This window comes from Sphaerodactylus townsendi, linkage group LG06 (assembly GCF_021028975.2).
Source record: "Sphaerodactylus townsendi isolate TG3544 linkage group LG06, MPM_Stown_v2.3, whole genome shotgun sequence".
Taxonomy (NCBI): domain Eukaryota; kingdom Metazoa; phylum Chordata; class Lepidosauria; order Squamata; family Sphaerodactylidae; genus Sphaerodactylus; species Sphaerodactylus townsendi.
Window position 1 is genome coordinate 118121791 of NC_059430.1, and position 19587 is coordinate 118141377.

The window sequence follows — 19587 nt, forward strand, 5'->3', positions numbered from 1 at the left end:
CTATCTATCTATCTATCTATCTATCTATCTATCTATCTATCTATCTATCTATCTATCTATCTATCTATCTATCTATCTATCTATCTAATCTCCCTTCCTCCATTCTCTCATAACAATAACCCTGTGAGGTAGGGCAGGCTGAGAAGCGGGGATCCTTGTGGTACAGTGACAGCCAGTATGATATAGTGGGTGAGAGTATTGGACTATATTATCAACAACAACAACCTTTATTAGACATTTAAAGTAGGCTCCAGAGCATTTGTGGGACTATATTATTTCGAAGACCCAGGTTTGAATCCCCACTAGTGCTATAGAAGCATGCTGGGTTGTTGTGAGGAAAAAATGTGGAAGAGGAGAATGGTATAAGTTACTTTGAATCCTCATTGGGGAGACAGGTGGGGTATAAATGTATTAAATATATTAAATTTTTAAAAATTCGAATCTAGGACTTTTAGGATCCTAATCAACCCTCTATCCACTACTCCACAAAGGCTGCCAAGACTGACTAGTCCCAAGACTCTGGGCACTCTGGGCACTCATCTCCAGTCTCCAGAGGTCACTTCCATTCTGCTGCTGGGAAATGTAATCTGGAACCCACTCTAAATGTGTTCCCCTTCATTGGTTCAGAAATTCACCTCTTCCCCGATAACAGATCCTTTCATTTTCCTCTCTGCTCCGCAGGCCACTTTCAGCATTTCCTGTCTGGGGATTACTCAGTCGTTCACAAAACCTTCCTAAGAACCACAGTATTTTGCAACCAGCTTCAATTAGGCAAAACGTCAGATCCTTTTTTTTTTTTCACAGTTTCCATCCTTCGTTTGAGTCTCTTGCTGGGAAATGGCTGGGCAGGACTGGGAAGTACAGAGTTCTGGGCAGGAGGCACTTAGAGGTCATTCGATCTCAACAAGAGCTTCTCAGCTAGACTGCACGAAGGCTAAGAAACAGCATTCTGTACCACCAGTCTCCTAGCCAGCCAGAAGTCACAACTATTTAGTGCCGAGTTGCGTAAGGCTTTAAAAAGTGGCATCTTCTCAATCAGTCTCTTGTGATGCTTTTCTTTCTTCATACTGAATGACTGCCCGTCACATTGACCAGTCCTTGGCCACCCATGATCAGTTTTCCATACTATTAACCACTGTGCTTTTCTGAATGGACTGGCTGAGATAAAATGCTGTTTCACATTGTCTCCAACCTTTCTGAATAGGAATCTCTCAGAAGCTGGAGCTGGGAGATAGCTGTTGTGCGCCAAGGCTGCAGAAAATGATTGAGAGATATCATCCAATGGCTGGATGACGTTTGCTCAGTTCTACCTCCCTTTCCCATCCAGGTCAAGCAAGTGTGAGGAACCCTAAACCAGTCTGTTAATGGCGTATCTAAGGGGGGACAGACAACCCAGATGCCACTTTCAAGGGTCACAAGGGGAGGGTGTTTGGCTGGTCCCCCCTGCCCTCCCTCCCAGGAGCAAGCAGGGCCTGGTGGGGGGCAAGAAACAGGCTGCCACATTGCTCCCTGTTCCGAGCACCAAACCATCCTGTCTTGCTCACCCACAGCTTGCCTGCCCTACTCACCCAGCCAAACTGTTCTGCTGGCCCACTGCTCACCTGCCCCATCCTTCTCACCTGGCCTGACTTGCTGACCTGCCCTGCTGCCCTGCTGCTTGCTTGGCCACCCTGCTAGCTCTGTCACTTGCCAGGCCCGCCTCACTCAGGCCCTTTCTGCACAGGCCAATAAAAGCGGGGGAAGGGCGCACACCTTCACACAGAGGCACGTTTTTTGTTTATCTTTCTGTGTTTTTTCTTGTTTCCCAGGCAGTACTGACCCCCCCCCCAGGCCATGATATGGCCCATTTCCCCTGCATGGCTCTGCAGATGGGAGCTGGGGAAGGGTTTTTTTTAAAGAATTGTGTTATGTGAGATTCTCCTGTTTTAACGTGGCTCACAGCCGCAGCCGTTCGCTCAGCTGTGCCTGTCAGATGCATTAAAATGAAAGAATTGCACATAATGTGATTCTTGTTTAACCAACCCTGTGGCCGAAAGCGTGGGTGAGGGGCAGGCTAGACTCTTGTTAGGGGCGGGAACCAGCCCAACACAGTTTTTTTTCCCAAGGTTATCCCAGGTTTATTGACCAGTGCAGAAAGGGCCTCAGAGACGTAGGCAAGAGTGGGCACAGTTTCAGGGATGCAAGACAGGATGCAATTTTGGGGGGAATTGGGGGGGGTGAGTTTGCATGTTCAGTACTTGCTGTGGATGCCAATTACTGAAGGTATGCCACTGTAGTCTCTGGACATTGACAGCTACTGTGATGTAGTAGTTAAGAGTGTCAGACTAGTATCTGGAAGACCTGGGTTCAAATTCCCACTTGTTTCATGGAAGATAGCTGAATGATTTGGGACAGACTTTGTCAGTCGAACCTACCTCGCAGTGTTGTGAGAGTAAAATAGAGGAGATGGGAATCACTGTAAGCAGCTTTGGAAGATGAATAAAAAGGAAAATGTAGTCTATGAATGGCCAATACATAGGCTTAATACCTCTAGGGAAAAAAATCTGTTTCCTTTGATACAACATTCATACAACATGAGGCCACCTTGTACTGCCTATTATATAGGGAGTGTGCTCCAACCATTGCCCCGTGCGTCACGCACATCATTGCTGGATGGGAAGGCTCTGCTGCACAGCCGCCCAGAGCCATGCACGCTCCGTGCACGGAGTTCAACGAGTGCCCTGCTCCCGTCGCAATTACGGGCCTTGTTGACTCAAGTGTCATCATTTATTGTTGTTTTGTGATGCACAACTTTTAATATTTATAACTTGATTAAAGATTTTGGATTTTAATTCTAGGAGGGTTTGGTAATTGACAGTGATAATCCTATATATTGATCCCTCCTTTCCCCCCAACCTTATTGGTTACTGGCAGGTCAATTGAAAACCCTTGGGGGGGGCAGAGACACTGCCCTGCCACCTCCGGAAGTCTTTTCAGCAGAGTGGAGAATGCAAAATGCAAAAACACACTGCCAGAAAGCCCTCCAAGGGCCAGTGATGGGGTGTAACTGCCACAAACCCAGGGTGGAAGCCAACTAAGGTCAGTTCCACCCCCTGGAATGCCTTTGTAATGCCCCACTGTGTTGATGGGGCCAGTGGAGGCATGAGAGTTCTGATGTGGCACCATGGGTGGTGCTGCCCATGTGTGATTGCCCCTCTGCTGGGGCAAGTGCCCTGGAGAGGGCAAATCTGCTGCCACTGACCTGCACTAGCCTCACAACCTACCCAAGCCGATTCAGCCCTTGGTAGGGTTGGAGATTCGGCCAGTCCAAATCCGAATTTTTACCGAATCTGCACTGATTCGGACGGATTCGGACGAGGAGGGGCCGAATCTGAACTGTCCGAATCCTAACAGATCCGAATCCATGGGATTCAGATCACCAGCCGAATTGCGTTTTTATTTTTTGGGGTTTTTTTCACGTTTCGGCCTGCAGGGGGCGCATTTTTAAACATATCAGCACCATAATTTCAGGGTATCATCAGGAGACTGCTCTAATGATACCCCCCAAGTTTGGTGAGGTTTGGTTTAGGGGGCCAGTTATGGACCCCCCAAAAGGGGTGTCCCCAACTCCCATTCTTTCCAATCGGAACTCAGGAGATGAGGGCTACCTTTCGAGGGTCCATAACTTTGGCCCCCCTGAACCAAATTGCACCAGTCTTGAGGGTATCATCAGGACAGTCTCCCGATGATACACTGAAATATTGGTTACCGATACATCTACAAATGCACCCCCCCTGTAGGCACCCCCCAGAAATTTGCACAAGATTCTTTGTTCTGCAGTGACTCAGCTGCATTGCTGTCAATAGCGAAATTTCTGATAGAGGATTGTGGAGTGCACATTTTTGCATAGGTAAACCTATCAGGTCTCATAGGGTATTCTTCAGAAGACTTTGGATTGACACCATCCAGGTTTGGGGAACTTTACTTCAGGGGCAGTGGGAGATGGACCCCACCCTTTGCACCAGGTCCCATAGAATTGGGGCCCCCCGGTTTAAAATTCCCCAAACCTGGATGGTGTCATCCAGACTCTCCTGAAGATACCCTTGAAAGCTCTTGTGACCATACTCTTCAGAAATGTGCACCTCACAGCCCTCTACTCAAAAAATTCCCATTGACAGCAATACAGCCAAGCCAATGCAGAACAAAGAATCTTGGGCAGAATTTCTGGGGGAGGTGCCTGCAGGGGACGATTTGAGATGTATCGGCACCACCATTGTCAGGGGTATCATCAGGTGACTGTCCCGACAACAGCCCACCAAGTTTGTGGTGCAGTTTGGTTCAGAGTATGGACCGTCAAAGCTGCGCAATCTGATCCCCACGTTTCCAGTGGTAGCCACAGGGGATGGGGCTACACCTTTGAGAGTCCATAACTTTGGCTCCCTGAACTAAACCGCACGGCTTCAAACTGGGGCTATCATCAGGACAGTCTCCGATGATATTCCCTGAAAGGTGTCACCAGCTTTAAAATGCTGGTTTTAGGTGTTTCACCGCTCACTCACTCCAGCAGGCTTCATGTGCGGGAGGCGTTTGAAACATGAAAACCGAGATTTTTTAAGCTAGTGGCACAGCCTCTTTCGTAGTATCATCGGGAGACTGTCAAACCCTGATGACACCCCCCCAAGTTTGGTGCAGTTTCTAGTTCAGGGGGGGCAAAGCGGACCTCGGGGTAGGCCTCTATCCTACTGTTTCAAATGAGAGCTAAGGCTATGGTGGCTACCATTTTGAGGGTCCATAACTTTGGCCTCTAAACCAAACTCAAACAAGCTTTTGGGAATGTCATCAGGACTGACAGTCTCCTGATGGATAATTCCTGATATTGGGTGCCGATACATGTTCTAAAAATATGCCCTGCACACCCCCCCTGTAACCTCCCGGGCTCAAGATTCTTTTTTTCTGCAGTGACTTCCCGCACAAGCTGTCAATGTGGAATTTTCTGGTGGAGGGAGTTGGGGTGCACATCATCAAGGTACAGTCACAACAGGCATTCTGGGTATCTTGAGGAGGTCCTTGGATGACACCATCCAGGTTTGAGGAACTTTGCTTATAGGGCAAAGGCAAGACGGACCCCACCTCCACAACATTGAACCCCTTGAAGCCAACGGTCACCAAACCTGGATGGTGTCATAAAGAGAACTCTCCTGAAAGCCATCACCCTGAAAGTTTCAGGGGTTTACCATGAGAAATGTGCACTCCACAGTTCTCCCACAGAAATCTCCCCATTGGCTGCAAATGGAGCCAGCCAGCCACTACAGAGCAATACAGAATCTGGGGAAATTTCTTTGGGTGACTATGAGGGGTGCAGTTTTAGAGCTACTGTCACCAGAATTTCGTGGTATCGCTAATGCAAGTACTGTCCTATGATAATTCACAAAGTTTGGTGAAGCTTCTGGTTCAGGGGTTCCAAGTTATGGATCTTAAAAAAGTGTAGCCCCCATTTCCTGTTAGCTTCTATTGGAAAACAATGGGGATGGGGCACTCCCTTTTGAGGGTCAATAACTTGCCCCCCCTGAACCAAACTGCACCAAACTTGGGAGCAGAATCACAGGACAGTCTCCAGATGATAGTTTTAGTGCTGCTAGCTTTAAACCTGCAAACTCTGCAGGCCAAAAGCGTGTAAAGCACACCAAAAATTCAAAAAAAATAATAAAACGGATTCGAATTTTTTCGATTTACCCGAATTTTCGCCGGGCATATCCGAATCGGCTATGATTCGGATTCAAACGCCCTACAAATCCTCATTTTATGCCCCCAAATACCCAAATCCGAATTTTACCGAATTTTTTTAGTATTGACCAACCCTAGCCCTTGGCATCTGGATTGGGCCACTGTTCTGCAATTTTATTTCCTCCTCTGTTTTTGTTTGTTTTCACTATTTACAAGTAAGGTGGTTTGCCATCATCTTCCTCTGTGCAGTCTTATTTGGCAGCCACCCCCCATCCAAGTACAGCCCCTGCTTAGTTTCTGAAATCTGTTGAGATGGGGTTATACCATGCCTTTTCCATCCTTTTGACTTAACAAAGATCTATTTATTCCAGGGAATCTTGGTTCTTTCCTGCATTTGATGTTCCTTGAAATTGATGTTTCCATATTTGATTGTTTATGTGCATGTGTGTGTAAAGTGCTGTCAAGACACAGCTGACATAGCAACCCCTGGTGGGGCATTCACGGAATGTGATTAAACAAAGGTGGTTTGCCATTGCTTCCTCTGTGAAATATCCCTGGAGGTCACGGAGGCACACAACATCCATGAGTAAATGACAGTGTTGAAAGTCTTGGACCAGGTTGTGATTTTGACTGACAGCTCCTTGCCATTCTTTGTTGGGTTTGTTTTAGAAGAGAAGGCAAACATACACATAAAACCGCAGTAAAAGATACCACAACTTAGGAACTCGACATGCATTTCATATCCCTGGGGAAGAAATTATGTCACCTCTCACCTGGTTGTATTTTTAGTCCTCACTCATTTGAATCAGGCTGAGTCATGCCCTGGAATTTTTCAACATTCCACAGAGTTGGTTGCTGTCCCAAAACTTTTTTTCTTACTTCTTGCACTGTATTTCCTTATTTTGATAAGCCACACGCTCTGCTGTGGCTTATCGACCATCTAGGACATGATTCAGCCAATTCTAGCACTTACTGGAGGCTAAGCTACATGTGATATGGCATACCTTGGGCCAATTCTTTCAGCCTCACCAATCTTATAAGATGTCTGTTGCGGGGAGGGGAAAGGAAGGTGATTGTAAACTGCTTTGAGACTCCTTTTCAATAGAGAAAAAACGGGGTATAAAACAAACTTCTTTTTTTAAAAGCTCTCATTTTTTATAAACAATACGATAAAGATTCAAAATTTGTTCCCACCAGATTGAAGATCTTGTGGGGTCACAAGGAGCCCTGTATAACATCATAGCAGTGTGGAAAAATTATTTCAAAGCAATTTTGTACAATAGAAGTACAAAATTTTTCAACACTGCTATGATGTTATAAAATTCCTTGTGATTTTTTTCGTCTTCAGCCTGGTGGGTACAAATTTTCTCTTATCATTATTGTGGGTGTATCTTCCCCTTAATCTTTAGTATGGGGGCACCTTTATGTCAAGGCATTTGATCTTCGATCCCCAGTACAAGGGAAAGATTGTGGTTGTGCCCCATCCAGGGACTTTGCTGATGGTTGGGAAATAAGTATACAGGAAATAAATTAACTGATTGTCCCATAAGTGTCCTCCTTTATTACTCTGGTGGTTCCGTCCGTCTGTCCATCTTTATAGCCATGTGGCTATTCGCGTTGCCAACTCCAGACTGGGAAATTCATGGAGATTGGGCATTGAAGTTTGGGAAAGACAAGGATTGGGAAGGGGAGGGACCACAACATGGTATAAGGTCATATTATCCGCCCTCCAAAGAAGCCATTTTCTCTTGGAGAACTGACCCTAAGTGTCTGGAGATCTGTTGTAATTCCCAGAAATTTCCACACCCCATATGGAGGTTGACAGCCCTAGTGGCTATTACTTGAGTAACACACACACAAAAGTTCTGGCAGAGATGAATCAAAGGATCGGTTATACTGCTGCTCTGCTACACAGTTAGGGAAGGTTTCCTTCATGACAAGGATTTCTGTATAGACGTGCTAACACTTACAGAGCCACTGATCCTGGTAGTTCCATGGTTACTGAGAGTGGGGAAACCCCAATATTTCCTCTCCCTTCTGGGTTTCACTCTTTTTGGGTTGCTCCCCTGTTCAAGCCAGGAATGAAGATGGCTGTTTTGGGGTTTTTTTGCCCTTTAAAGTAAGGTGACCAGATGGTCACCTTCGTGAACCGGGATGGGTGGGTGGTACAGCGTACTTGGCAAGCTGTTGAAGCGCACCTGACGCTTCTGGGGCGCTTAAGCCCCGCTTCCCCGGCCCCTGTCACAGGGTGTGGAAACGGGAGCGCCCAGAAGGCCGCGGCGGCTCCGCAGCGTGGCTGCGTGCGCGGGAGGCTGTCGCACTGCTTTGCACCCCAGAAGGCAGTGCGGCAGCCTTTCAAAAACTGGGACACTTGAAAAAACCCGCTGGACGCGGGACAAATTGTTTTAAGGCGGGACTGTCCCGCCAAAAGTGGGACGGCTGGTCAGCCTACTTTAAATGTAATATCAATATTCCTTATATCAGTATTGAGAGGCTGCTACTGTTCTTTTTCTTTTTAGGGAAATGCCAACCATTGATACCTGCGAAGAGTGGGTAAATGGCCTCCCCTTGCAAGGATCGATGGCTGGCATTTCCCTAAAAATGTTTTTTTTAAAAAAGAATGGCAGCAGCCCACACATATTGGACAGGGGAGTGACCTGGAAGTGGGACCACAAACACTGGGGTACCTCCTTGCATATAAACAAGAAAATGAGAGGAGACTCCACCGTAAAGGCACTGCGGGGCAAAGAGCTGCAAGGGGTAGTGCTCCGTGCATAACGGGCCCAAAATAGGGATGAGCTCACATGGTCTTCTATTGCATTTGGATTTTGTATATAGTCCCTGGTTTTTGTTCTGCTCTTTGGTTTTCCTCATGATTATGTTTCTCTAGTTTCCTCAGTTTATACACTATTTTTACACCACTCTTGCCACAGTTTCTTCATTTAATCCCTTCCCACCATTTTGTTGTTTTCACACCATTCAATGCTGTGCACTATGTAACTGATGCAACAACAATGTTGAAACATGTTCTCATGTGGGTGGGGGAAAGCCAACTGTGAGAAAGAGAAACCGCACTGTAAAAAAAAGACTTACGGGTTTAACTGGTTGTTGTGGGTTTCCTGGGCTGTGTGGCCGTGGTCTGGTAGGCTTCGACAATTCTTATGGGTTTGTTTCTCAGAGACAAAGGAAATTGAAATGCAGATATTCTAATAAAATAATAGGGTTGTATTGTACAAAATGCTTCACAAACTTACTTGAGTAAATGATTAGGGACTGTTTATAGTTTTTTGTAATTGGGATCCTGTTATGTAATTCTTGTACTCCTTAGTGAGTCATATAAATACATATGCTGTGCCTCAGTTAATTCTGGTGGTTCCAGACTTCTAACAACCTAATGCAATGGCTCTTGAATGTCCAATTTTATTGCTTTTGCTGACTAACTTGGTGTAATCTGTCTTGAGATCCTGTGAGAAAGGCGGATAAAAAATAATGTAAATAAATAAATTGGCTGATTTTCAAAATATCTGATCTGATATCAAACCATGATGGAAGACAGTGAGGGGAAAACCATGTTCCAACCCACCCACCCCTCTCATTATCTTTCCTGTCAATTTCCAAATACCAAGCATCTGGAAGCAAAAGTTCAAAGAGTGATCTTCAATTCCAGTACTGTCCCGGCAAACACACGCTAACGACTTGCGATCTTGCACGCCTTGCGACGCGACGACGCGACGCGCCGCCTTACTTGCCGCGACGCATCGCGACGCGACTGACGCGACGCGCGACCTGCGACGCGACGCGACGCGACGCACGCGACGCACGCGACGCACGCATTACAGGTGACTCGCTTTAGAGTAACTGTATTAAAGATGACCATGCTCTTTTCAAATTTTCTTTTCATTGAAATGGAAACCTAGTTGAAAAGGAAACCCACATTTTGATCCCACTCTTCTGCCGCCATTTGAGGTAGGGTAGGTCTAGGCCGCGTGGCGCAGTGGTTAAGTGCTTGCACTGCCACTCACAAGGTCAGGAGTTCAAGCCCCCTGTGGGTCAGCTATCCTGGCAGCGGGCTCATGGTCAACTCAGCCATCCATCCATTCCTTGGTCGGTAAATGAGTACCTAGCTCATAGCTAGGAGGTTAAGAATAGCCAGGGAAAGCAATGGCAAACTACCCCACAAAAACGGCTTGCCTATGAAATCACTGCTTGCAGTGAACAGAACAGGAAGCCTTTATTGGCATATTAAAAAAACACAATAGCTGACTGCTTGCAGTGGTACCCCAGGGTCGAACACGACTGAAGGGGAAACTTTACCTTTTTAGGTCTAGGCAGCATGATTTGGGGTACGTCACCAAAGCTTCATTGGGATAAGATGGGAGCCTTGGGGAGACACCAAGGCTGCAAGCAATAATGAATGAACTGGTTCTGGTGGGTTTTCTGGGCTGTGTGGCCGCGCTCCGGTGGATTTTGTTCCTAACATTTCGCCTGCATCTTAGGAACAAAATCCACCAGACCATGGCTACACAGCCCGGAAAACCCACCAGAACCAGTTGAACCCAGACGTGAAAGCCTTTGACAATACAATGAATGAACTGTTGGCATCCATTTATGATTCATTCCAGTATTTTTTGGGTCCTTTCTTAATGTCTTTTCCCTCCCAGTTTAAATGTTCATTCATTTTTAGGAAACCAGAGAGAGGGCCTTTCCACACTTACCTTAAGCCCCGTGCAAGTAGCGCGGGGTCCCCTGGCACTCCCCACAAGAGGGGCGGTGACAGCGCAGCCGCCCCGACGCTGCCGCTGTTGCGCCCCCTTAGCGCACGGCATCCCTGGCGCTCTTGCAAAAGGTGCCTTTTGATGACCCCGCGCAGAGTGCGGAGTCATGGGGACGCCCGGGCGCGCGCCAGGGATGCCGCGTGCTGAGAGCAGCACGCGGCATAGAGGGGATCATGCAGAGTGGGGAAACGCCCAAAGATTCTGGTGGCTCAGGAGAAGACCATGAACTTTGCAAGTACAAGACCCCAGGTTCAGTTTCAATAGCTGCTGCTAAAAGATCTCAGATATTGGGAGATAACTTGGGATCTTGGAGAGCCACCATTAGGCAGAAGAGATGATACTGAAACTGGTGGACTGAGGTAGTTTCATATGCTGATAGATGGACTTGCCTGGGTCCCCACGTGCAAAAATTCCCCCTGTCCTCCCCTGGGTTTATTTATTAATTGAAGCATTTATTTTATTTCCTCTTGAGCTGTTGAACTGGCCGCGAGACGCCATTGCACGGATGCCAAATATGGAAAACAAGCCAGCTCCCACACCCTTCATTATTACAGAAGTTATTCCATTCATTTCCTCATACAGGTGTAGGCCCAGTGAAGGTGTCATAAGAGCCTGGAATCCCAAAGAAAAACACACACTGAGGACAAAGAGACGACTCCAGACAATGCTCTTTGAGGGGAAATCTTTGTCAAAAGTTTGGTTGTGAATGTTGACGACTCCTTTCTGAGCTGCCGTGGGGACTTCACATTTTCGAAGCTCTCTTACCAATGAAATGATGGCAAAATGCAGCTCAACTGCACCACAAACAGGATAGGATCTGTCTGCACCACAAAGCAACCTCTTTGTGAAACATCTCGTCTGTTTTGCTTGCTATTTTTGGATCTCGTTTCTCTCTTTCGGTGGTTTCCTTTTGTGTCACTCAGCTTCATCCCTTCAGCTTCAGGAGGAAGAGCCCAAATCTGCTCTGGAATTAATCAGATTAGTTTCTCACTCATGCAAGAGAGACAAACAAACAACCCCCCTCATCCCTAACTTTCCTGGATCTGTTCCAGAGTGGATTACCGTATTACCCCTTGCTCTAGAGTAACTGACGTCATTGATACATGCCAGTGGTTAACAGTCTTTGTCTCAGGTATGGTATTTCCAAGATATTTTCTACTGGAAATTCCCTATTTCGTGCAAGATACCAGAGGCTTATGGGAGAGATTGTCATAAGGTTTTTGAAGGAATGACACAATGGGTACAAAGGCTTTGAATTATGCAGCATGCGTATTCAGTTGCCCTGCCTAGCTCTGTTGCATAATCGATATGAGCTGTGCAAGAGTTCAACGGCATCTCAGAGAAAAATGGAACCTACTTGCTGAAATAATCATTGCTACCATTCAGCACCTAGGAATGAAATTATTGCCCTTTTCATTGACATTTTACAGTGGTCTGAGAGCGAAATTATGTATACACTAGCGGTACCCGGCCATGCGTTGCTGTGGCAAATTTCCTCCTCATCAGTCCGCAACCCACACAGATGTCCATGCAGGTCCAATGATCCCCAGCATAGCCTTTTGGGCTGGTCAAATAGAACCCCTCTTTCCCCTTTCAACAGCAGATTGGATTCACAATGTTGTATTATGGTTTGTAGTTTGTTTAGTAGAATTCAGGGATGGTACAACACAGGCTGGCACTGACAGTTCAGACCTAATTTACCTTGGAGTACGCAATGGCAGAGCCTGGTGGCAGCAGCCATTATCTAACCACTCCTCAAAGGTCAGGACAAACCCAATGTTACTTCAGAGATCTCGGATTAGAACTACCTGCCCAGCTCCCTTCTCCCCGCATGAGTTGGGTTGTCTGCCAACGTGGCTTCTTGTGAAGGGAGCCTTGCAGCTCTGGCTGATCAAATTTCCGAAGGGAGTAGGAGTCCCTGTAGACAGGTATTCTGTTGTGAGTTAGCATCTGTCCAAGTGCTTGGTGGACTGAGGGTGAGAGGGTAGTTGTGAGAGTGTTCACTGTGTTGGACTGTATGGGGTGATGATGTTCAAACAGTGTAGGACCGTGGTGGCGAACCTTTGGCGAACCTTTGGCACTTTGCCAATTGGCCATGCTGGCAGGGGCTGATGGGAATTGTAGTCCAAAACATCTGGAGTGCCAAAGGTTCGCCACCACTGGTGTAGGAGAATCACTTTACCTAATATTACCTAAAACCTAAATATTACCTAAATATTACCTAAAACCTAGTGTGCGCATGTGTGTTGTGAAATTGTCACGCACATCCAGCCATGTGATCATGTGAAGAAGTGGTGGGTGACTGTGGCTGCACTGAGATAAGCGGCTGGAGAAAGGAGACAGAGTCTAGCTTCCTGACCTCTGTGTCTCCATCCCCAAGGCCCACAGTTCCCAGTTATGTGTGAGGTAAATGGCACGGAGAGCAGGCCATGCAGCGCATGGTGGGGAGAATGCTCTTATGGCCTAACTCGCAGGGCCTCCTTACAATTTGAAACTGGGAACATTTCCCTATCGGAAAAGTTAAGAACAAATACAGTAGAATACAGTGTGTGTGGACTGCTATGGCTAGGCTTTTACTAAATACCATGCTGCAGAAAAACCAAGGTACTCTCTGATTACTTGCCATACAGGGGGAAAACCTGTTGCAGCATTCTTCTCTGTAATCATTGTAAGCACAGGCTAAAGAATGAATGTATTCAGCTAGTTTTACTCCCCCGCCCCTGCAAATATGTACAGTGGCTATGTATATGTGAACTGGTTTTATGATTCTGCCAATGATGCTGCACTCCCCTCCTGTCCCTCTCCCTGAATAAAATATTACCTCAGAACGCATAATTCTGCTAATTCCTGCATGTTACCTCAGAATGATGAGGTATTACCTCAGAATGATGACAACAGTTCAGATGACAACTGTTGACCCAAGAAGAGAACAGTCCTACCGGCAGGCCCAGCGTCCACCAGATGGCGCTGTTTTTGTGGGAAAGGACGGTTTACCTTGGCCAGGTGAGATAGGCGAGGTACGTGAGAAGGTGAAAAACACGCTCGGATGAGAGAGCAACGTTGTCTGAAAATTTCACAGCATTTGGTCCAGTAGTTTCAGAGAGCAACGATAAGAAACAAATGGACACTTTGCTTTTTATTTATATAGATTATATGGGATGTCTTTAAGGACCCCTGGTGAGAGAAGAGAGTTGTGGGGGGGATAGTGGCCTTGATTCTGAGTGGGGATGGGGCAGGGAAAGGTGGTTGGGCAATGTAGGCCAGTGGTGAGATGCTGGGGATGAAATGAATGGGTACCTGCCTCTTGGGATACCCCATGCTGACCCAGCAACAGAACATTCATGACAGGAGAGAACTTACATAACTGAGTTAGGAAAGCACTATAAAGCATCTAGCCCCAGTTCATTTCATCATTAAAAATACCTCTCCTCATGTGTCTTTTGGGCCCACTATGCATGGAACGCTTACCTCAGGGCTTTTTACTGCGCAATGGGCCTCCAGTGGGCTCTCTTTGCGTTTTCCCCCATGTGAGGAGGCAGCCCATAACCTGCAGTGCATTTTGTCTGTCAGCCTCAGCTTCTCCCAGTTCTCTTAACTCTGCCCTCTAACAGCCTTAAAGACAGAGATCTCATCACACTGGGAAGTCTGAATACTGGAGCTGATATTCCCTTCCCTTTCTCCTTCCCCCACATTCTCTGGCTTGATTTAAAATAAAAGCTTGTCTGCTTGTCTGTGGGTTGGATTTTGCCCCCTTCCTCTTTTTTTTTTTGCGGACACCCGGATGGGGATGGTGGTGCTCTGACGGCATCCCTTTTCCTTGCACATCTTTGCCACTCTGCACAGCATTTCTCATCAGACTCCTGCCAGTCCCTGAAGTGGTTCTTCGGTGCCCCAAGGAGGTAGGAGATAGTGCAAAGGCTTCTGAGGAGGGGATGGATGAACCAGGGAGAGCAAAGCTACCCGCTGTGGGTGAAGACAAGCATGTTGAAGCAGAGGTGGTTCTGACAGGGCATGGCTATCAGGGAGTAACTGGGGGACGAAGAAGCCAACCTGTAGGATGGGGCTGACAGCTGGTATCAGAGAGTGGAATAGGCTGCCAGTGAGCACAGGGAGCTGCAGAGGTGGGATCCAGCAGGTTCTCACCAGTTCCCGAGAATGGGTTACTAGTTATTTGTGTGTGCCGAGAGGGGGTTACTAATTGGGTCTGCTTTTCTGTTAGAAATTCCATTAGGTCCAAAAATCATAAAGTCCTGTTGTTTCCTATGTGGCTGGTTAGCGAAGGTGGAAAACGGGATAATTCTCCCTGTTGGGCTGTTTTCAAAACATGTTTTAGAAATATGGTAAAGTTCCTTGTTTAAGGAAAGTATCCTTCTTTTGATTTCTAGAAACAAAATTAAGTATTTGAAAGTATTAAGTATTTGACAGGCAGTCAGTTAGAGGAGAAGTAGTTGTTTCTGTTGGCAGTAGACGATAGGACTTGCTATAATGAGTTTACATTATGGACAGAAAGATACCAGCTGGAGATTAGGAACTTTTTTTTTACAGTAAGAGTTTTTTTACAGTAACAGAGAAATTATTAATGCCCCGCCCCCAGAATGCCCAGCCACACCCCCGTCGTGTCCCGCCCAGCCCCATTGGCGCTACGCCACTGTTTGAATCCCACCCCCATGGGAACCTGTTACTAAAATTTTTGGATCCCACCACTGGGGAGCTGGTATCTGATGCGCTCTCTGACAAGCTGGAGCCCTGGCTCTTGGGCTGTGGAGCCTAGCCCTGCTGCAGGAGGAGAGAGGAGAGAAAAGAGAGAAGGGAAACAGCTACCGGTGGGATAGATGTGAACCTCTGATGGATTGCAGGTGGTGGTGGTGGAGTGTGCACTTGCTGTCCCTGGTTCCTTCTCTTGCCGTCCCTGGTTCCTCCTCTTGCCATCCCTGGTTCCTCCACCACTCACCAATGTGCCATCTGTTTGGAGATGACCCTCAACCAGCTCCTCCACCAAGGGTTGTCTGAAATAAAGTTTTTAAAAGCCTTCCTGATTGTCAGGGATGATGGAAGTGTGTGTGTGTGTGGGGGGGGGAGGTAGGGTGAAGCCAACCCCCCCTGCTGCTGGCACTGTTCCTTGCAAAAGTCAACTGTCTGTTATTATTGTATTGATATATTGATATCAGAGCATTTAAGAGAAGCAGAAAGGAGCCGTCACCATTTGGGGAGGGGTGAAGGGGAAGGTGTGAATGGCAGTGGGAGGGAGTGGGAAGGCTGGTTGTGGGTGGAGGGGAGATGTCCGGGGCAAAATTGTGCTCACTGGCAAATCTGCCCGCTCTGGCAATGAAGCAAATTAAAAATTGCGCTAGAAGTGGCCGCTTGCCATGGAGCACAGGTGTCAAACCCGCGGCCCTCCAGATATTATGGACTACAGTTCCCATTACAGTTCTCTATACGGGTTAAAATAATCGTTTTAAGTGATATACCTGATCAGGTGCATTGGCATCTTGAATACCACTGCAAATGATGGTCTGTGTATATTTCCTGAGAAGATTATTATCAATGAACTGTTCCCATCATCCCCTGCCAGCATGAGCAATTAGCCATGCTGGCAGGGGATGATGGGAACTGTAGTCCATAACATCTGGAGGGCTGCTGGTTTGACACCTGTGCCATGGAGAGAGCAACCTTATGTCCTGATAATGGCAGTGGCTCTCCACAGTATCAGGTAGAGGTCTTTCACGTCACCTACTGCCTGATCCTTTAACTGGAGATGTCAAGATTTGAACCTGGGACCTTCTACATGCCAAGCAGATGCTTCCCCACTTAGCCATAGCCCCTTCCTCCTTTGGAAGAGTATGGGTTATCAACAGTTGAAGTGGAAGACAGGTATGGAAGAGACTGACTTCAGTCAGGCAGATGTATGGGCAATGAGGCTAAGAATAAGAACAAAGAAACAAAAAGACACAGCTGGAAGGAAATATTATTTTTGATCCTGGCTGTGCATGGCAAACTCATCCACACACTTGGACAGAGACCTTCTGTGAAGGGGAGGGTGCCCCCTGCTGGAGACATTTGTTCCAGTGTTGGCCAGCAGTCAGGAGCTGCCACCAGATGACATGTAAACACTGCAGATGTTTTGCATATACAGTCACTGAATTTGGCTCTGGCTGCTTCTTCAGAAGCCAGGAAAATCGTTAGCTTCAAAGCAGCTGAGGTTCCGCAGGGTGACGAGGGATGGGAAGCGAATGACACTGACCCCAGCCCAGGAATCCGAATTTAGCCTGCCGGTTTTTGTGTGGGTTGGTCAATGGAAACATTGAGACAGTTTCGGATGGACAGTGTGTGTGTGTGTGTGTGTGTGTGTGTGTGTGTGTGTGTGTGTGTGTGTGTGTGTGTGAGAGAGAGAGAGAGAGAGAGAAATCTCCTTTATTTCAGTGAAAGAACAAAGGCAAGAGGGCTGCCTTGAATACAGTTTCCCAGAGAATGGTGTTATCAACCCAGCAACTGAGCTAATTTACTGCTTGAATCTCACGGATAGGATTGCCAGATGACAGAGGTCAGTTCCCCTAGAGATCAGCTGGAATTCTGGGAGATCTCCAAACTCCACCTGGAACCTACTCACAGGGGAAGCCTGCAAGATCAGACCTTATCATTATGGCAGGGCCACCATTGACATTTCCAGAGATGGGGCAGCTGCCAGAGCCCCCATATCTTGGACTCTGCTAGTGCTCCACCATTCTTCCAGCTACACTCACTTCCCAATGCCTCCTGGAAAAGGGAATTTCCCCAAACCTTGACGTCCCCTAGGCTGTATCCCCAAATCTCCTGAAATTACCCAGCTAAGAGTTGGCAACTCTAGACCTCACCCTTCCTCCCGCTTTAACTGCTGTACAAGGAGGCAGGGGTTCAGATATTTCTCTTCAACAGAGGAAATGACCTAAAAATGTTTAAGGAATCTTCTCCCCAAAAGTCTATTAAGGGACAAATTAGGCTCAGACACCAAGAACGTATGAAGCTGATTTTCACTGAGCCGGTCAATTGTTCTGTCGAGTTTAATATTGTCTCCTTTGACATCCAGAATCTCAGATAAAGAAAGGTCTTTCCAACCCTTGCTGAGATCTTTTTAACTTGAGATAGAACTTGGGACCTTCCATTAGCAAAGATGATGCTCTGCTATTGAACTACACCACCACCACCCCCGCACCCCCAGGTCTATTGGTCTTGGAGACTGGGTATAGCTCAGTGCTGGAATACTTGTTTCAAATTCAGTCTTGAAGGTTCAGTCTTCAGAACGTTCCAAGTTCAGTCCCTGGCATGTTTTGGATGGAATCTTCTGTGGCTGACTCTAGCGTCATTGTTCACAATGTTTAAAATCCTATTTTTCTTTTTTTTAAACACTATCTAGATATCTCTGGTTCTGACCTGTATGGCCCAGATCTCAGAAGCTTCTTAGGGTCAGCCCTGGTTAGCACTTGGATGGGAGGCCATCAAGAAATAGCAAGGAATAGCAGGGATGCTATGCAAAGGAAGGCAATGGTAAACCTCTTCTGTTAGTGTCTTGCTTTGAAAACCCTACAGGATTGCCATAAATCAGCTGCAACCTGACAGTACTTTACATACACAAATACCTTCTGACAAATTTAAATAGCATAATAATTAACTATTAGTCGTTAATAATCCTCAATACTGAGAGTGAGGACTACAGTAACCTTTTCTTTAGCAGTGGCGTAGGAGGTTAAAGAGCTCATGTATCTAATCTGGAGGAACCGGATTTGATTCCCAGTTCTGCCATCTGAGCTGTGGAGGCTGATCTGGGGAATTCAGATTAGCCTGTACACTCCCACACCCGCCAGCTGGGTGACCTTAGGCTAGTCACAGCTTCTCGGAGCTCTCTCAGCTCCACCTACCTCACAGGGTGTTTGTTGTGAGGGGAGAAGGGCAAGGAGATTGTAAGCCCCTTTGAGTCTCCTACAGGAGAGAAAGGGGGGATATAAATCCAAACTCCTCCTCCTCCCTCCCTCCTCCCTCCCTCCTCCTCTTCCCTCTTCCTCCCTCTTCTCTCTCCTTCCTTCTTCTTCTTCCTTCTCTTCTCTTCTTCCTTCTTCCTTTTTCTTCTTTCTCTCCTCTTCTTCTTCTTCTTCTTCTTCTTCTTCTTCTTCTTCTTTAGTCACAGAGAGGATAATTTAGTGTGGCTAGCCTCTGCCTCTGTGTCTCCCTTTCCCAGACTACTGTGCCTGCCTTCAGAGTGGCAAGCAAAATGTTTGCCTCTGGCAGGCAGGTACAGCACTGGACCAGAGCAAAAAACACAAGATGAAAAAAACAGGCAAACAAGCAAGCAAACAAAAATGCTTTCGACCCTAAGCCCATGTGTACAATGCATTGAATTATTGGGCAGTGGAAAACATGCAGAGAGAAATTATCCTCTCTGTTGGGAACATCTGCTAATTCTTCTGGTTGGAAGTCCACCCGTCAAATCGCTTTTCTCCCCCTTGCTTCTCTTGCCTTCTGCAAATGTGATAAACAAACAGTTAGGCATCAGAAATATGGCCAGATTTGAATATTACTGAACACGTATACTTTGTGATCAAAACAGCTGCACTGAAGTTATTAAAATAACCCAGGGCAATTGGGTTTGACCGTTGATGTTCATCTCTAATCTGTACTTTTCTATCTCCATTGAAAATCTCCTCCTCTTTCAGCTCAAGGTTTAAGTCTGGCTTTCAGGCCAGCCAGTGGCATTCCCCACAAGGATGGGCATGAGATCCAATACCAGGTTTTTAAAATATAAAATTCCATTTTTCAGCCTGTTGCAGGACACATGCAAAAAGGACTACTTGCTAGCATGCAATCCTTTGTCAGATTTGAAAGGGTAATTCTGCCCACTGTGTAATCAATCGAAAGATCATCTGGGGGCATAAGCCGTGGTCTTCTTTCCTGCTAAAGTTATGTGAGATAAAAATGCCAGAATTAGATCCATATAGCAGTTCATGTCACATAGAATGCACCACAGGAAGAACAGAGCAACATCTTTGCCTTTAAAACTCACAGCGCACAGAAGAGCATAATTAGCAATATAACGTCAAATGAGCATATTGCCGGACTATTTATTTTTATTTGTTGACTT